We start from the raw sequence: 14,649 nt of genomic DNA, 5'->3' as shown, positions 1-14,649 counted from the left end.
AGTATAGAAGGTGTTATCAGTCGAATCTCTGAAGCCCTGGAAATTCTGTAATCTCTGCCATGCTGCAAGCTCCTCCTTTTTGGACACCTTGTAGTAGGCCTTATATTGCTGTAGTGGAAACTAGAGAAGCGGGAAATGAAAATGATAACGCAGCCATTTTTTGCCACACTGCTGAACACATTTAACATAATTAGGCACTCATGAAATTGCTACATGAAGATTAAGAGGGTTAAAGGGATGGTATTCCCTTCTCTCCTTAGGGCAACGTTCTCAGAACAAATTGTTTGCCTGTATGGCAAGAGGTCCTTTCTTTTTGACATACTGTTGACATTCCTCTAACACTATTGCCTGTAATTCTCTGATATGCTCATTCATTCCTGGTTCTCTTATAACCTGATGATGTTCAGCAATGAAAACAACAGCATTCTGTGGTTCAGCTCGAATCCAAAGAAGGTGATTTTCTTCGTTATGTTTTTCTGAAAGAAAAGCGTTTTTCCACATGAACTGATTGGCCATAAAAGAGACCAAGGCTCTAATCTGAATGTCACCAGCCACAGGAATCAAATTAAGCTTTCTATCTTCCGGCATGGCCTCATTATGGAGATAGAGTTCACATAAGAGATTCTGTTCACCGACTGACACTGCTGCAAAGGTTTCAATAAACTGCTGGGGTGTAGACACCTCATGAGGTCGTCCATCTCTAAGTGCTTTTACCTGAAGGAATGCTAGGCATTCTACTAGAAACATAGAATAGTTAAATGATGGTTTCCTGGTGGCAAGAAGTCTTTGAACTAACTCAAAGATAAAAGACAGTCTAGTTTTCAACTCCTTATTTTCCTTCTGTTGTGCATGGAACTGTTCCAGGACTTCCCAATTTCTATATACATGATTCTACCATAATGATTTATGTTCCTGTAATGCCTTTTCTTGTGACAGGGCATACTCTTTTTTCCATATATCCCTGAGTTCTTGAATTCTTAAGGTCTGAGTGAAGATAGTCTCTGCACACCGAGGTTCAGTCTGGGTAAATATCTTCTTTGCAGACATTGGTGTAGGATTCTCAGCTTTAACAACTAGGGTAGGCTGGGGTACTTGTAGTTTCTCTTCTTCTTCAGAAATCTTTGAAGGCCCTGCTGGTTCTTGTGTAACAGCAGGGTGTTCCTTTTTAACTACAACAGGAGTAAATGTAGGAGTTGGTCCAGGCAATGGGACTTCGATTACCCTATAACCAGCTCGAGAATAGAGGTCACCACATTGGCTGCACATGTATTCATCGTATCGATCCTTATTTGCACTTTTCTCTGCTGCAGATGCTACCTGAGCTAAAGTATACAGATTAAGTTCTTTTTCATAAGCTTCCCTTGCCATCATTAACTCTTGCTTATAAACCTGAATCTCGACTTTTAGAAATTCATTTTCTTATTGAAGTGAGGCTAACATGACAGGGCCTTCTATAGCAATTGTAGTCTCTGTAGTTGGTTCAAGTGGATGGGAGGATGGTTGTTTGGTGGCAGCTTCATTATTTGTATCTCTAGCAGGTGGTTCTTGTATGACTACTGCTGGATTATCAGCTAGTTTTGTAACATCTATATCCTCTTGATCATGCGCATTTTGCATATCAGCCAACTGAGTGGCTGGTTCTTCTATAACAGCTATAGTTTGTGTAGTGCCCTGGTTATCTACACTTTTCTCATCAGCAGGTGGCTCTTGTGTATCAACCGTTGAGTCAGTAGCAGCCAAGTCTTGCTCTGTTTCCTGGTCATGGTCATCAGCAGGTGGTTCTTGTGTATCAACTGCTGAGTCAATAGCAGCCAAGTCTTGGTCTGTTTCCTGGTCATGGTCATCAGCAGGTTGTTCTTGTGTGACGCTTGCTGAGCTAGTAGTTGATTCAGCTACATGTTGATTATCCATTTCCTGTTTATTAGCAGGTGCTGAGTCAGTAGCTGCTACGCCCTGATGTGTTTCCTGATCATGATCATCAACAGGTGGTTCTTGTGTAGCACCTGCTGGACTAGTAGCTGGTTCAAGTGGGACAACTACCTGTAGGTCATCTAACGTTTTCTCCTCAGCACCTGTTGAGTCAGTAGTTGGTTCTTGTGGGGCAGCTACCTCTAGGTCATATATCTTTTGTTCCTCAGTAGGTGGTTTTTGTGTAACACCTGTTGAGTCAGTAGCTAGTTCTTGTGGGGCAACTACCTCTAGGTCATCTAACTTTGCTCCTCAGCAAGTGTTGAGTGAGTAGCTGGTTCTTGTGGGATAGCTACTTCTAGGTCGTCTATCTTTAGGTCCTCAGCAGGTGGTTCTTGTGTAACACCTGTTGAGTCGGTAGCTGGTTCTTGTGTAACAGCTACATGCTGTACATCGTCTTGGGTGTCTACTTTTGATAAATTAGCAGTTGGTTCTTGTGGAGCAGCTGCGTCTTCTGAAAGGAATGATGTCACAAAATCCTGGACATTTTTCATTTCGGTACCCGAGGGTGAGGAAGGTAAGGATTCGGGGTTTGGTGGGGTATGGGGTTTTAGGATAATAGATGGGGAATTTGGGGTGGGGGTCTCTGTTGCTGCTTCAGAAGACGTCCTCCTTCGTCTTCGAGGTAAGGAGGCAGGAAAAACAATGGTTTTTCTTTTATGGATGGCCTTCTCTGGGGTAGGAGGGACATCAGAGGTAATAGCTTGTTTAATTGAGGCCCTTGTTCATCTTTTTGATGAAGGAACAACCGTTTCTTGCCTTTTCCTTTTCCTTTTCAGCTTCGCAAGGGGAATGCCGTCATCTGAATCATCGCTGGGGATATGGATAGTGGGAGTGGATGATCCAGGTAAATTATGGGATGAGGTTGATACAATGGCGGGGTCAATTGGACTAAATGTCACAGATGGATGAGGATTTTCAGCATTCACTTGCGGAGTTTCAGCTGCTGTTTGAGAAATTTTGGCAGTTTCTTGAGGATTTTCGGCTGCTGGTTGAGTAACTTGTGCAGCTTCCTAGGGGTTTTCAGCTGCTGGTTGAGGGATTTCAGCAGCTTCTTGGGGTGGGTTGTTAAGGGGAGGAGGATTCTGCAGGGCAAAGCCCCTCAGGATTAAAAGCTGAACCAGACGATGGTGAGTAAGGGAGAGGAGTGGGTACTTTGCATCCTTGGAATAATGTGACATATTATTTAGACACCCAAGTAGATAGTATGGCATATTTAATAAACAACCATGTCTTAAATGATTCAACAACACAAAGTCATGCTGGTATACTACCTGGTAACGTCCTTCACAGGTGAGGTAGTGCTTGACAAACTCTGCAACCTTTGGCCATGGAGGTGGTAATGAATGTAGTGCAACACCCCTACCTTTAGGTTCGACCCACTCCCCAGGTAGAAGAAAATCTTGCTGTGCATTCAGAATGATGTGTTTACGGCTGAACCAATGGATGCCATCGGTTGGTAATCCTGAAACCTACGCTATATCTTCCTCTGTTACCGGAATTCGCACTCCCCGAACAGTAGAATAACCTTCCTTTAAATTATGTGTGAATTCCAGGACTTACTGAGAATCAAATTCCTAGAGCCTTCGGAAGTAGTCCACCCAACCTGCTTGTAGAAAAATTTGATATGCTTCTGGGTGTAGTTCCAATAGAGCCATTGAACAAGGTTCATTTCGAATAGCGTTACCTCCCATAGTTACCAGTTCAGTAAAATGCACAATACAGAGCCGAGTTACTGCAGCCGAGACAGAGTAAGATATTGCAAATGAGGTTATGACATAATAAGACAGAGACGGGGTGACGAGACTCGGTCGTGATAAAAAGCGACGGTGATTGGCATATCGGGTAATGATTGCAAAATTTTGATATTCCCCTCAAATGCGGCTAAAATGATAAGTTTTGAATGTACCGTGATTTCAGAAATCATATCAGAATCTTCTCATTAACTATAGTTTAATATTTACACATAAATACGCATACCTCACGTTTTACCTTCGATTGTTGTGCTGAAAGTATATTTTCGTCGTTTAGTAGATCACCAATGGTTATGGGAAAGGGTTGTAAGATATGAGGGTATTTATATAAAAGGTTTTCTCTATTCACAGGAGGTAGTGGTGAAGGAACACAATTATCAGGATGAATGGCTGATTCTCTCAAATGGAAAGTGTTATGTATTGATCGTTTTTTAGAGAAGTTGATGCCTCAATTATGGAAAAATGGGAAAATTGACACTTTTTCGGAAAAATGGAAAACGTTTGTGTTTTTGCAATGGAGACATCGGTGTATCAGCAATGGAGAGAATGGGGAAAAGTTGGTGTTTCAGCAACGGGGAAAATGGGTAAAGATTGGTGTTTCAGCAATGATCGAAACTGGTGTTTCAGCAACGGGAAAAAAAGAGATGCTGCTGTTAAATAAGAAGAGGAAAATGTTGTTGAAGGGTAGTATGAGGGGATGGATCATGGATTGATGTGGAATGGCAATGTTTCCCAAACTGAAACCTGATCCTGCTTGTAATACAATTATTCCTTCAACCAGCCGCCGAATCTAAGACCTACAAAATAAATTGTAATATGGTAGCCCTTGACAGGGATTATTAGTTAAGTAATCTAATCTAATAATAATACAAGAATATATAATGCAGAGATTAAGTGCAATGAGGGGAAAGAGAGTCCCCCAAAAAGATGTAATGTGAATTTGCCATGCAAGTGGCCTTAAAATGCTCCTTAGAAATTGGTTGCTGGTACAGATGAAGCCGATACCCATTTACTAACAATGGAGCTCTAGAACCATCAATTGTTAGGAGCCTTATTGTTCCATTGGGAAAAGCAATATCTATCTCGTAAGGTCCCAGCCACCTAGTTCGTAGTTTCCCTTGAAAATTTTCAAACCTAGAATCATATAATAAAGCCTAATTACCTTTTTGGAACTGCTTATGCATAATAGTTTTGTCATGCCACCTGGTTCTTCGCTGCTGAATCATAGTTGTTTGATGGATTACATCCAACCTTTTTTCATCCAATTCCTACAGCTGCTGCAACCTAGTTGTCTGTGCATCAGTCAAATCAAGGTTAACAGCTAAAGCAGTTCTTAAGGTTTTAATCTCAAATTCCACCGGAAAAACAACACTTTTACCATAAACCAATTCATAGGGTGAAAAACCTGTAGTGTTCCTCCAAGTAGTTCTGTAAGCCCATAATGCCTCAGGTAGTCTTTAAGACCAATTTTTCCTATTCTCTTTCACAGTTTTTGTTAAAATAACTTCTATGACTTTATTTGTACTTTCCACTTGACCATTAGCTTGGGGGTGGTAAGGTGTAGTCATTTTATGATTGATATGATATTTTTGAAGAATAGCTTTAAAACCATGTGAATTGAAAGGAGGTCCTCCATCTGTGACTAGTTTTTTAGGCACCCCAAAGCTAACGAAGATTTCTTCAAATAAAAAGGTTAAAACAGATTCTTCATTAGCTTTAATAAGTGCGTTAGCTTCCACCCATTTAGTCATATAATCTGTACAAACCAATATATAAACTCTTTGGTTGGATGGAGGATTGATGGGCCCTACAAAATCTAGAGCCCATCTTTCAAAGGGTTCAAGTATTACTTGAGGGTTCAGTGGCATTTCATCTCTATGATTGGGTTGGCCCATTCTCTGACAACTGTCGCAGGCACTGACATATTTCTTTACATCCTTGAAAAGTGAGGGCCAATAATAACCCATCCTGAGAATTTTATGTGTTGTTCTCTTATCAGCAAAATGCCCACCACAAGGGCCATCATGACAAGCCTTCAGTATATCATAAACCTCATCTTCTCTAATGCATCTTCGTATCTCCTGATCAAGTCCTGTATGAAAAAGACACCCACTTATCCAGCTATACCTAGCACTTTGCTGAATGATCTTTCTTTTCTCCCGGTGTGATAGGTGTGATGGTAGCTTCCCTGCAACCAGATAATTGGCAATGTCTGCATACCATGGTGAGTGAGCAGATACTGAAAACAAGTATTCATCAGGAAAGGAATCATCTACTGGACTATTATCATCAGTTTTTATCCGAGAAAGGAAATCAGCAACTACATTTTCTTTACCTGGTTGATCCACAATTGTAATATCAAATTCTTGTAGTAACAATAACCACCTCGTAACTCGAGCATTTGTAATAGATTTATTCATTAAATACTTGATAGCCGAGTGGTTAGTATGAACAAAAGTAGGATAACCAGTAATGTAACATCGAAATTTATTAATAGCATAAATAACTGCTAAAAAATCTTTCTTGGTAACTGTGTAATTAAGCTCAGCAGGGGTCATATTCTTACTAATGAAGTAGATAGCATAAGGAAGATTATTTTCTTCTTGACCCAAGACAGCTCCAATTGCAGTATCCGAAGCATCAGAGGATATATGAAAGGGAAGTGCCCAATCAGGTCCCCTCAAAATAGGAGTTGTAGACAACTGATGCTTAAGTTCATCAAATGCTTTCTAACAGGCATCAGTCCACTTAAATTCAACATTTTTCATAAGTAACACAAACAAAGGAGAAGCTATTTTAGAAAAAAATTTGATAAATCTTCTGTAATATCCAGCATGTCCTAAAAAACTTCTTACATCAGTTTGTGTTTTAGGAATAGGAAGGGTCTGAATTACCTGTACTTTGGATGGATCCACTTGAATCCCAAGGAATGAAATGAAGTGTCCTAGCACAATTCCTTCGTTCATCATCATATGACATTTTTCGGTACTCAAGGAAAGATTAGCTTGTATTCATCGTTTAAGTACTTTCTCGAGGTTTTGTAGCGCAACTTCAAAAGTCACACCATAGGGAGTGAAATCATCCATAAATATCTCCAAAGAATCATTAAGCATATTAGAAAAGATTCCTATTACTGCTCTTTGAAATGTTGCTGGAGCATTACATAGTCCAAATGGGAGAACTCTATAAGCAAAAGTCCCCTAAGGACTAGTAAAAGTGGTCTTGTCTTGATCTTGAGGTGCAATTCTGATTTGGTTATATCCACTAAAGCCATCTAAAAAGGAAAAGAATTTCTTTCCTGACAAGCTGTCCAACACCTGATCAATAAATGGCAAGGGGAAATGATCTTTTTGGGTAGCTTTATTTAAGGCTCTATAATCTACACACACTCTCCACTTCCCATTTTTCTTTAGTACTATTACCAACGGAGAAACCCATTCACTATCAGATATGGGGTATATAAACCCTGCATCAAGCAACTTTTGAAGTTCTTCCTTAACAATTTCCCTCAAATTGGGATTCATTCACCGCTGGGGTTGATAGACTGGTCGGGCCCCCTCCTTAATATAGATACGATGAGTACATAATTCAGGAGAGATCCCCTTCATGTCTGTGTAGTCCCATGCAAATGCTTCCTTGTTCTCATGGAGCAACTTCATTAGCTGTTGTGTTTCAGCATCAGATAAATTGGGGTTTATGTTCAATGTTTTTCCAGGTTCAATTTCTACTGTTATGCTTTTAGAGGAGATAGTAGTTGATGTTTGAGGTAAATTTTCAGATTTAAGCTTTTGCTATGTTTCAGGATCCAGAATTGCAGTTAACTGATTATGCGCTTCAGAAGTAACTGAGGAAGGTTCAGAAATAAAATTACTAATTACTTCATCTTCTGTGGTATCTTTAAGAGTTAAGGCTTGTCCAATGGTTAAAATGGGTTGAGTATCATTATCCTCATAGTCTAACCATACAGAGTCATCATTATTAATCATAGGTGTAGCATGAGGGTACAATGTAAGCTTCTTAGTTTCACGCCCATTAGAAATTGTCATTGAACCTGATCTACAGCTAATAAAATCATCTGCTGTAGCCAGCCAGGGTCTCCCCAAGATTAGAGGATGCCCTCCCAACTTTGCTTTAGTCTGTAACACAACAAAGTCAGCTGGGTAATTCCAGGATTCAGTTGAAATGATCAGGTCTTCAATAACCCCCTCTGGTTTGATTTTGGAATGATCAGCTAATTCCAGGATAGTTGGTGTCTCTCTAATTACATTTTTCAACTGTAACAGCTGTGCAGTTTCAAGGGTCATAATATTTATAGCAGCACCTAGGTCTACTAGAACTCATGAAACAATAGTTTTTCCAACTTGTACTGTGACCATGGGGTGACCAGGGTCACCATATTTTACAGGGGGAACTTTTCCTGACATTAAAGCAGCTAGATCTCCCATCACATGAACTGTGAGGGGATCTTTAGCCTTCCTACCAGGTTTCTTGATGCAAATGTCTCTAACGGTTCTGGCATAGATTGGCACATCTCTGAGTGCTTGTAAAAGTGGAATTTTAACATACAGATTCTGCAATTCCCCTAAAAGGTTAAAAGCAGGCGGCTCAGGCGTCTTAGTGAGAGCCAAACGCTCAGGGAATGGTGGTTCTGCTGTTTCAGCAGTTTCATTAGAGGATGGCTTGACTGTTTTAGCAGTTTTATTAGAGGATGGCTTGACTGTTTCAACATCCTTATTAGATGATTTACTCTTTTCTGTCTCTTCTTTATCAGAGTTGAAAGAGGTAATATCATCTATAATTGGCTCCACTACTCTCCTAGATCGTAAATGGATATCATTACATTGCACAGGAGATGTAGGCAGGTTCTGAATGTCGACGACTTGCACAGCTTTATTATTATTAGGGTTAGGGTTCGGTTGTACAGGTAGCTAAGGCTTCATGGTCTGATTATTCGGTGGGGTACCTGATGGGAGAGAAAGTTGTTGTTGGAACTGAGGAAACTGGTTTGTGAATGGAGTTTGTTGAGCTCTCCAGTTTGGGTTCCATTGGTTAAAATAGGATTGTTTTAGAAGCTAGGGAGTCCACATTGCAGGGTCTATAAAGGGAGAGTTTGTTTGCTGCATGGGTGGGAAATTCATTTGATTAAAGGGTGGGTATTGCATTTGGTTAAAGGGCGGGTAATTTGCTTGATTAAAAGAAGGATAATTATTCCAATGATTAAATGGCATACTAGAGTTCGTACCTTGTCCTTGTGGTTGCCATTGCCTCCTTTGTGTCAGCAGATAAACTGCTTCAGATTCCTCCTCAGTTGGTTGTAACACTGCCTTTATCCCTGGTAAAGAGGGGCATTGTTGAGTTTCATGGTCCTTTTCACAAATGGTACAGATTGGTACCTTGTCCAGTGGGCATTCCCTCAATGGGTGTTTTTCTCTACATTTAGGGTAGAAAATGGCCAAACCAGCTTCTGCCTCTGCCTGCTTCTTTTTAACCTGCAAGGTATCAATCTATGAAGAAAAAGAACTTAACATTTCAGTCTTGAATTCCTCAAGTAGATTACCTATTTCAGCTCTTGTTGCTCCTCCACTAGTTGATTTCTGGACCCTTGAATAAGTATTATCCCCGCTCTTTGATTTATTTGCAGCTCCTCTTGAACACCTCTTACAAAGGTTAACAGTTTCATCATACGATTCTTTAGATATATCCCATTTACCAAACATATTTATCATATCTAAACAATCATCCCTTACCCCTTTCAGTAACATTATTTTAAGAATATCTTTACTTACATCAGGGTGCTCAGATCTTTGCAGATTATACTGGAGTCTTTCCACAAATTCCTCCAGATTTCATCCTCCTTCTGAACCATCTTGAATAATTCCTCCCTTTTTTCTCTCGTCTGGCAATAGTCTTGGTATTTTGCTAGAAATTTCTCCTTCATCTGATTCCATGTTGTGATCACATGACCTCCCAAGCTCATAAGCCATCTTAGTGCATTTCCTTTTAGTGTTGCTGGAAACAAATTTAACTTTTGGGCATTATTAACATAATCATAACTTCTACACAATATATCAAACTCAAAAAGAAACTCATCAGTGTCTTCAGAGGATAAACCATGGAAGTTAGGTAGGGCTGAGAATGGAATATTCTTCATAGGAGTTGTACCTCTGGGAAGTTCCTCAATAGGGAATTCCAAGGTGGAGAGAGAATTCTCACCTCTTCCTTCACCTCTATGTCCTCCACCAAAGATTCCTTCATTGTTTCCATCCATTGGTTGCTTTCCTGATGCACTTGCCCAGTCTTCAGTGTTTTCCGTTGGACTCTCAATGTCCTGAACTAGTTCCTCAACTTCAATATCTTCTATTGGTTCTTCAATTTCAATATCTTCTACTGGTCCTTCAACTTCCTCCACTGGTTCCTTGGTATGTTCTATTGTTTCTATAATCCTTTCAGGTCCCACTACTTCCTCTGTTTGATAGTCCGTTTGGAGAGAGTGCTGAGTCTGTGGCCTCCGAGAGCTTAACCTCTGGGATGTCTCAGCTTTTGAAATAATATCATCGATGAAAGTTTTTCTTCCTCCTCTTCCTTTGCCCTTGCCACCTGTAGGATTAGTTTTCTTACGTCCTCTCATGCATCCTGCATATCTACAAGGAAATCATCAGTACATTTAAAATCTATAATTTCCTTCCCCGGCAACGGTGCCAAAATGTTGGTCACTTTAATTGCTTATTGAATTAAACAACAATGTGCGACATTAATTGTCAACCCAGGGAAGTCTTGTTATTTCAAAGGCAACTGCGTATTATATGCACCCAATTTTAAAAGCAACAAAAGTTGTAGTGCAACAAATCATGCCTTAAATTAACAAACTGAAGCTCCACTCTGCATTACAGCAATTACACTCTATTGTAGATAACTAAAGAATGCTTAATTCCATTCAAAGAATCATATAATGAAAATGAATCAATCTGCAAAGGAAAACAATGGTTGTGCTGTAACAGAGAGTCAAGACCCTATCGCCAAAGCGAGAATCTCCAGCACCTGCCTCTGATTAACTAGCTTGCCAATTCACTCTATAACTTAATCACCGGTGAAACACTCATGAATTAACTTTGAATAACACAACAATCAATTGAGAGAGAAACAGAGTTTCAGCAAAAGGTATTATAAACAATATTCAAGAAACAATACTTGTTAACAAGGCATGAATAAAAGCCTCACTTAACACACTGCAGAAATATAATGGGTGAATCTTGTGGTGAAAGTGGGCCCTGTCCTTCTCACAAGTCTCCCCAGGAAACAAGAACTAGAAAATGATGTTCAGAACAAAATTTTATTTATCCATCAATATGTCATATTACAAAGAGAATTCCAGTCCTATTCCTTCAGCTAAGCCTTTTTCCATAGTCTGTTCATCCCCTTCTAATGTAGATGTCTCCTCTTTATAAAGAGGAGACATCTATTACAAAAGATTTACATTGTTTTAACCCATTATACAAAAATAGGGAAATCAATTTCCCGTCAACAAAATGCTGTTACAGTAATGTTGTCTTTAGATTATAAGCGTTACATCCAGTGTAATAGCTTCCTCGGTGATCAATTCTGGTTCCTTTGCTGCTGTCAAATTTAGAACGCAAATCTCAACTGTTTTAGCATCAAGATTCGCGTGCCGTTTTTACTATTTCAGCAACTACAAAAATAGTCTCGCAAACTCTAGGCTATTTCAGCAATGCGGACTGCACATCATTCTTTAACTCTTCAGCACTTAATAATTCAAAAATTAACTATAAAGATGTCGTGATTATATGCTAAATAATTAAACGTATAGTGATGAGAAGAATCATTACATACCTTTGAGATAATTGGGTTAAAATAATAACAAAGACTTTTAAATGTAAGTTGAAAAGGATGATATCATGGCAAAATGTACAGTCAAAAATGGACAATATGAGGTCCTAACAGTAGCATGTAGTAATGTGTTGTTCCCTCAACTCATCCTCCCTTCCCTTGGGATATTTGTCTCTTATATACCATAGATCTTCTAGTACATTGTAATAAGTGTGAGATAATTATTCATATTCTTATGTCTTATTTATGAAGATTAATTTCTACCATAGATCTTCTAGTACATTGTAATAAGTGTGAGATAATTATTCATATTCTTATGTCTTATTTATGAAGATTAATTTCTACCTACAGTCAGATCTTGTATTGTCGATGAAGACAACGCTGCTAGTAATTTTAATAATCACAATGCTATTAGTATTTTACATTTATTTATGACGTTGCTTGCTAGTGATATTGGCATCCATGCAGTTGTTTATCTCATCTCAGATTTTTGTTGCTGTATGCTTTTCCTACCAGTGCTCTAGAGTTGGTTTTTAAGCGTCTTAGGTTTTTTCACTTGTGTTTACCATCTAAGTTGTGGGATTATTATTTATTCTTATTTTTTTCTCTACCTAGAGTAAGTTTTAAATATATAAATGTTATTGTACAACTGACATAATAAGTGTATGCCTGGAATTTTACATTCCAACTACTTTTTTCTGATACAGTTGTCTTATGAGTTCTTCTCTTTATTTCTCTTGTCATATTTCCATTCATCATTGTACGTTTCTCATTGCATGGTGATTCTAAGTAGTTTGTCCTATCTAAACAAAGAAAGTTACTTGGAGTGAATTTATCTATTAGGTGTAATGCCACTAAGCACGAAGGCTTTGCAGTTATTCTGGTACGGGTTAGTGACCTATTTTTAATTGTTGACATTGTTCCCACATGTGGAGTACAGGTGAAGGCTTCAGTCCTCAGCTTCTGGAGACACTTGTAAATATGGCACCAACCGAAGAGGAAGAAAGTAAATTGAAAGATTATAATGGTGAAATTTATGAGCTTGGTCTAGCAGAGGAGTTTGTCAAGGCATTGTTGAATATTCCCCTTGCCTTTAAACGATTTGATGCAATTTGGTAGAGGGAAAAATTCAGAGAGGAAGTTAGTTATATTAGAGAATCATGCGAGATATTGGAGGTAAATTTTCTTCACTGTTTTAAATTTTCTTCACTATTTATTATTTTTAATTAAATGGCCCTGATAGATGCATAAAAGGATCTTTCCAGATATAAATTTTAAGAATACAAGAACATATAAGAATGATATTGTTCATTTCCTGTTACAGGCAGCATGTAAAGAACTAAAGAGCAGTCGTCTATTCCTGAAGTTGTTCTGAAAACAGGTAATCACATGAATGTTGGTACCTATCGTGGGGGAGCTCGAGATTTTAAGCTTGACACCGTTCTCAAATTAGCATATGTCAAAGGTATAGATGGCAAGACAACCTTATTACATTTTGTTGTTCAAGAGATTGTAAGAGCAGAAGGTCTGCATGTTCCACGTGTTGCTTAACAATATAGCTCTACTACTACTCCCAATGTTGTAAATGGTCAAACTTATCATATAAGCACTGAAAATGAGAGTTCTGAGGATAGATAAGACTATTTTAGAACACATGCCGCATATGCTGGTCCTCAGTCCGTCTCTAGCATTACTTCCAGTGTCGTGGATGGTCAAGCTTATTCTAGAAGTGGTGGTGAAAATGAGAGTTCTAAGGATAGAGAAGACTACTATAGAACACTTGGTTTGCAGGTTCTTGAAAACTTGAGCGTTGATTTATGCAATGTAAAAACGACAGCTGCAATAGACTCACATGCTTTGGTTAGTTCTATGTCAAAACTTGCTAGAAGGCTTGCAAAGGTGAAGTCATTTTTGTAATTGGAGTTTACCCGCCAGAAAAGGGATAAAAATGAAAGTAAGGACGTTCCAGAAGGTATCTTTCACCAGTCTATGGGATCATTTCTGCAGCAGGCTCAAGAGGAGATCAGTCAGATACAAGATGAAGAAGCAAGAGTCTTCTCTCATGTGAAGGAAATCACCAAGTATTTTCATGGTGATGTAGCAAAGGAGGAAGCACATCCATTTCGTATTTTTGTGATTGTAAGGGACTTCACAAACATGTTGGATCAAGTTTGTAAAGAAGTTGGCAGAATGCAAAGGAGGAATCCTCCAGTCTCCTGTCAGAAATGAACCTCCTCAACTTCAGAGCATAACTTATCACGTTCTATCTTCCCCACTTATTTTGATAGAAATGTTGATAGTTCCTGATGGCGAATCTTCAAGTACTTAATGGTCGCTATGTTGAGTATATTTGTATTGAGTAAGTACAGGCTTTCTGGTTTTCTAGAGTGCTAACTTTAATGTAGAAGAAAAGGCTAGAAAATATCAACTTCGGAGATCCACTTTATCATGCATTAGATCACTTGATATATTGGTTTCAATGTGAATGACATGAAGTAATCCCATCATAAAATAACCTTCTTTTGTGCATGATAACAAAAATCACCCTAAGCATCTCTGTTTGTCATCCGGGAACTAGTGGAATATCTAGAAATGGTGTTGGGGGAGTGATATTCATTTTACAATGCCCATCTATGGATGCCATTACTACGGGAATCATTTCCTAGGGGTATTTTCCAATCGAAGCCTGATGCAGGATAACATTTGAGATACATTTTTTGAACTTGTAACATCTCTGATATAGACATATTATTGATTTTAGATGTGCATTGTTATTTTTTTGAGATCGCGAGGATAGAACAGAGATATAATTCTACCTTGAAGTTATGATACTGAGGCATAATAGAGAGATGTGCCTTGGGATTTATCAAATATCTGTTTTGAAGCTCCTTCAATCCGAGGGAAAACCTAAACATATATTTTTTTGTCCTGTGAGAGTTTGGAGTGTTCATCTACCAGATGTGGTGGTTTTCGATACCATCCCATTTTAAAGTAATAATATCCTTTATCTTATCTACTGGGCAACTTGTCTCTATGTTTTTTGACTTCTTAAATCAGCAGATTCATTAATTCCCTATTTTCC

The 14,649-nt window shown here is 38.7% G+C and overlaps 1 pseudogene; it reads left to right on the top strand.

The window, feature by feature from the left end:
* Window positions 1–2,631: 2,631 nt before the first annotated feature.
* On the top strand, window positions 2,632–13,796 carry LOC149255689 (formin-like protein 11; annotated as a pseudogene).
* The last annotated feature ends 853 nt before the right edge of the window (window positions 13,797–14,649 follow it).

The sequence above is a fragment of the Pinus tabuliformis genome, chromosome 7 (genome assembly GCF_031772625.1).
Source record: "Pinus tabuliformis cultivar Carrire ecotype Pingquan chromosome 7, CPIR1, whole genome shotgun sequence".
In the NCBI taxonomy this organism is placed as follows: Eukaryota; Viridiplantae; Streptophyta; class Pinopsida; order Pinales; family Pinaceae; genus Pinus; species Pinus tabuliformis.
Note: the sequence above shows the minus strand (reverse complement) of the source record. Positions and strands in the feature narration are given on the sequence as shown.